This window comes from Dipodomys merriami, unplaced genomic scaffold (assembly GCF_024711535.1).
Source record: "Dipodomys merriami isolate MVZ:Mamm:240054 unplaced genomic scaffold, mDipMer1.0.p SCAF_35, whole genome shotgun sequence".
Taxonomy (NCBI): domain Eukaryota; kingdom Metazoa; phylum Chordata; class Mammalia; order Rodentia; family Heteromyidae; genus Dipodomys; species Dipodomys merriami.
In genome coordinates this window covers 4,345,227-4,351,226 of record NW_027205048.1, presented here as the reverse complement: position 1 = coordinate 4,351,226, position 6,000 = coordinate 4,345,227, and positions in this window count along the sequence as shown.

Here is a 6,000-nt window from a genome sequence, read left to right as displayed (position 1 = left end):
GGATTACTTATTCTACAGAAGATAGAAATACTCTATGTTGCTCTTCCAAAGATGAACCAAGCAAAACTAGATGGTGCAAAAGACTCCATGGCATAATAACCTAAAGCTATCTTAAGATCGTGATGTCAACTTTTCCACTTGAATTTGTTTGGAATAATGCAATAAAAAGCTATTCCTTCCCCAAATTTCCATTCTTGTGACTTCTTTGGGAGTACATGTGTATATGCATATATGCGTGCATGGGTACGTGTATGTAAATCAATGAGGATGTTAGTTTTGCATTGAATCAATACAAGATAAATAAATGTAAGATAAATGACCAAAGATCTCAAAGTCGTGGGCATATAAACCATCATTTACCCATAAACACACACCTATACACACGCACATGCACAAGGGTAGGAGGGTATTGATTCACATTTGATAAAAATCAAAGGAGTTGAACTAAAAAAATTTTGAGCCAGTGTTACCTAGATCTGAGGAGACAGTGACACTGCTCAACTCTGTGTTACTGGCACCTTTATAGGGCTTTCACTCATTCACAGGGACCTTCCTAGCCTAGTCATTGACACATGTTTGGTTTGCCAGCTCTACCATTAGTAATTTATGAGGGTTGCTTTCTACAGATATGTCTGTTTATCAGCTACAAAAGCTTCAAAGTGCATCCAACTGGGAATACAGCACTATTCACAATACTTAAGTAACGAAATAGCCAAGAGGCTCTACAACCAATGAATGGTTCAAGAAAATGTGGTATACACACACACACACACACACACACACACACACACACACACACACACACATTTTCAGCCTAGAATTAGCCCAAATGGCCCTCAATGGATGAATGGATCAAGAAAATGCTAGATAGATAGATAGATAGATAGATAGATAGATAGATAGATAGATACACGTATATGTATTCGTATATGTATATATAGCATTTTCTTGTATATATATGTATATGTGTATATATATGTATATATATATATGTATATATATTGTGTGTGTGTCTGTGTGTATTGAGGGGCATCTGGGCTGATTCCATGTCTTAGCTATGGTAAGTAGTACTGCAATGAATATGATTATACTGGTGGCTTTACTATAGCCTTGTTTGTGCTCTATTGGATAAATGCCCAGGAGTTTGACTGCCAGATCATAAGGTAGTTTTTTTAGGAACTTCCATAATGCTTTCCAGAATAGTTGGCCACGTTTACATTTCCATGAACAATGTAATAAAGTTCAGTTTGGGCCATAACCTTGCCAGCATTTGTTATTGTTAGTTTTCTTGATAATGGTCATTCTAACTGGGGTGAGGTAGAATCTCAGTGTTATTTTGATTCGCATTTCCTGTATGGCCTGAGATGTTGAACACTTCTTTGTGTGTCTATTGGCCATTGTGAAGTAAACCAGACCCAGAGAGAATAAAAGGTTGCATGGTTTCCCTCATTTCTGGTAGCTAGAATGTGCCTATAAATCTATAAATAAATAGACTGGGATTACAAATCCATGAACTGAAATATTATAGACTCTATGGAGAGCACCAATTGTATAATTCCTTAGAAAGATGAAGTCAAAACCTAACAAAATAAGGACCAAGAAATGGATATTTGCAAGAGGGGTGTGAGATCAAGGGTTGGGAGAAGGGTGAATGAATAAAGAGAGGAAGACAGCGAAAATGCAGTCAAGAATTCATTGTATATATCACAAAATTAAGAAAAATAAAGGAAGGGGTATGTCAAAGGGGAGAGAAAATGTTAACACAGATCAAGATGCATTGCATTCAAAACCACTTTTTTATATGGTAAAATAATGAATACATATCCTACAAAATTAAGAAAAATGAGGAAAGAGTTGGTTTGGGAGAGATGTGTGAATATGTTGAGACATTGATTAAGACGCACTATGCTCATAAACTTTGGCTTGTTAAATGGCAACTCTTTTATACAACTACTTAAAGATAATAAAACATTTTTAAAAAGAAAATGTGGTATACATACATATACAAAAACACACACATACACATGTGCATATACATATAGGATGGAATGTTATTTACCCATCAGGAAGAATGTCATGTCATTTGTTGATAAATGGATAGACTTGGGGGAAATACCACACTGAGTGAAGTCAAGCTCAAAGGAAAAAAGAGCACATGCTTTTTTCATACGTGGAAAATAGACCTAAAATATAAACATGCATTAAAAATACATATAGGGCCATATATACAATTACACATATTACACATTACACAATAGAAGTTACTGAAGTATGGTATATGAAGGAATGTGTGGGTTTCTATGGTATAAGCCTTTGAACAATTAACAGACAGTTTAAGAAAATGAATGCCAGGCAGCTTACACATGCCTCGTCTGAGAAGGGTTGGGCTAAGAGGAGGGAAGCAGATGAATGGAAAAAGGAGTGATGAGTGAATACAGCCCTCATACTCAGTGTACACCCATGAAAAATGAAACTAGGCAACTTTAGGGACAGGTGGGGCCGGAATAGATGAGAGTGTCGAGAATGATGGCCGGGGTGACCTCGATCAAGATGCACTATACATAGACATGGGCAGGTTAAATTGAAACTCTCTCCCTGGACAAGTAATGAAGACATTCTTAAACCTGAGGATTCTCTACCACCAACTTTGGATGCATTTGATACTTAGGATTTCATCTAAGGAGCCATTGTTGGTGTTCACTGGATGGCAGCCAAGATGGCTCTTAGAAAAAAAAATGTTTTTAAAAGGATCAACATTCATTAGTTTGGTTCTTCATTAGCTGAAGCACATGTGGGAAAGGGAATAATTAGTGAAGTTAATTGTGGCTTCGCAGAGAACTAAGGGGAATCCAGTGAAATGTCCTGACATTCACCAAGAGCAATATGTTCAGTGCAGCTACAACTAATTGCAATTAGCAAGTGAGGGAACATGCATACGGTCTCTGTGTGTAATTAATCGCTTGCCTTTATCACAGCAGACGCAGACTGCTGAGTGACACTTGCCTGTACTATGCCTCTACCTGCCTGGGCAATTCCGGTTGGTTCCCTGCTGTAAACTTGTCCTTTAATATCCATGCAGGATTGGTTCTAGAATCCAACTGGTTCTGTTAGTCAGTTTTTTACCCACTGGGACAAAATACTTCTGAGGGGGAGAAGGATTTATGTTATTCACTGTTTCAGAGGTATCAGTCCATGGCCACTTGGTTCCATTGTGTCTAGCTCATTATGTGATGAGATAGAACATCATGGTAGAATAATCTCATGGAACAAGGCTCACTTCATGATGGGCAGAAGGCACAGAGAGCCAGAGAGAAAAGGAGTCCACTGACAAGGTATAGCCTTCAAAGACTCATGTCCAATGATCTACTTCTTAAAATGGCATAGTATTTCATATAACCTACACATATTCCCCTGTGTACTTTAAATCACCTCTAGATTTAAAGTTGAAAGATGCAGGCACAGGCAAATTTTTCCTGAGCAAGACTTCAGATGCTCAGAGGATGAGCAGATCATCAGACAAACAGCACTACTATATATCAAATAAGGAATTTCTGTACAGTAAAAGAAACAACCACCAGAACAAAGACAATCCACAGAAAGGGGAAACAATCTCTACTAGCTAACTCAACAGATAAAAGACTAATGTCTAGAATATATAAAGAGCTCAAGAAATTAAATAGCCAGAGAACAATCGTATTAACAAATGGGCAAGAGAACTGAACGGACAGTTCTTGTAAGAATTACAAATGGCTGGTAGCTACATAAACAAGTGTTCATATCCTTAGCCAAAAATGAAATGCAAAATCAAAAGCACACTTATATGTGCAGCCTCTATGGAAATCAGTATGGAGATTTCTCAAAAGTCTAAAATTGATCTTTCTTTTGACCCCTCCATTGGGGTATATATTGGGTATATATCTGAAGGAGAGTAAATCAATACACCAGAAAGGTACCTGGTATGTCCATGTTCACTGTAACTCTGTTTACAATGATGAAATCAATTGATTTGCCCAACAACTGTCTCCCCATTCTAGTTAAATAGAGACACATGTAGTATGATAGCTACTTCTCTTTACTCTAAAGTCAGGTAGCATAATCTTAACATTCAAGAGATCTCTAAATGGTAGGATTTTTCAAAGAGCTCTTCTGTCAATTAATTGAAACCTAGTGTGGACCAACTCCCAAGAAGCCAGCAATGAATGTAGTTTTTTTATATTAATAAATAAACTTCAAATTAAAAATAAAGTCAGGTAGCATTTATACTTCAACTTTGATGTTCATTTCTGAAAGTGCTTCAAAAACATTTCACATCCCCATGTAAATTTTAGAACAACCTTTTGATTTTTATATAAAATGCTTGTACAATTTTGAATTCCCCTTGATGCTACAAATATGACAGATATATTGTGGGCCTTCCTCTGTGTGCAATGTAACATTGTACACTTTGTGATCACTTATTAGAATACTGCTAATAAAATGTCCGTTCATTCAAATGTCTCTCTCACAAGCCTCCTTGAAGTTCCCTTGGGTAGAGAGGAGACACCTGATATTTTTGTTGTTGTTGTTCGTCCTGGGGCTTGAACTCTGGGCCTGAGCGCTGTCTCTCAGCTCTTCAGCTCAAGGCTGGCACTCTACCACTTGAGCTACTGCACCACTTCCGGTTTTCTGGTAGTTTATTAGAGATAAGAGTTTCACGGACTTTCCTGCCCGGCTGGCTTTGAACTGTGATCCTCAGATCTCAGCCTCCTGAGATCTCAGCTAGGATTACAGGCGTGAGCCACCGGCGCCCGGCCACCCTGATTTAATATCAGTCTTTCCTACCTAATAAAAGCTTTCAGTCCTCAATCACTTAATGTCTAGATTCAACTCTCAAAGCTAGAGAGGTAAATCAGAGATAGCTTGAGAGATGGCAGTGAGAGATGTAGTATAGACACACGAGAAAAGAGGAGGCCAAAGTCTAGAACCCACAGAAGCGAAGATTAAGGCCTGAGGGAGGGTTGGGAACCAGGAAGAGAGACTGGGAAAGAGGAGATGTCAGAGGAGTAAGGATTGACATACAGGAAACAGGAAGCCCTAGGGATCCCCCTCCCTCCACCATTCCCCTTCCAGCCTCTCACAGGCTGCAGCAACTGCAGGAGGACAAGCTGGACCCTGTGGTACACATTCTCCTGGCACATCCTTCTGAGCCCAGGCGGGAGAGGACATCTCAGGGAGGCTTGGCAATATCTGTCCTGTGGCCACAGGACAGAACCACACTTTGAGCATCCAGTTCCCTCCTAGTCAGCGCCTCTCGTCTTCCTTAAGCTGGGAATCCAGAACAGGAAAAACTCCAAAGGCTGCATTCAAGGCCCAGGTGAGACTTCCCAGGCCTCACTAGTCGAGCCTTCGGGCGGGTGGGCAGCAGCTGGAACCCACAAGGACCCCTCACCCACCTCACTACCTGGTCATACACAGCTTTTTCCTCACAGTTTCCATGCAGCATGACATTGAGCAAAAAGAAGGTGGTATTTGTTCAGTATGCTGCAGCGGCCAAATCTTTTTGGGAGAAGAAAAGTAAATCTTGCTATGCTAGTTACTACAATATGGCACCAGTCACCCTGACTAAAACTCCATCCACATCCAACCCAACGCTAGTGCTTACCTGAGATGAGAGCCGAAGGAAACGCTCACCCAGGGCTTGCCTGATTTTCTATTAGGATAATAGTGTTCTAGTATCAACATTGTGTGACTCATACCTGCTCACTGCAGAAGACTCAAAGATACAGAGCCAAATAAAGATAATCCCTTACATTCTAAGAATGTAGGGCTTAAGGTTAATAGTTCTTTATTAAGTTATTTTTGTATCTCTCATATACATTTGTGTATATACACATATAAAGGCATGTTAATAGAAAACTATTTAAAATATTTCTGCATATAGAAACATAATTTGTGGGGCTGGGAAGGTGGCTCAGTGGTAGAGTGCTTGCCTTGCATGCCTGAGGCCCTGGGTTTGATTCC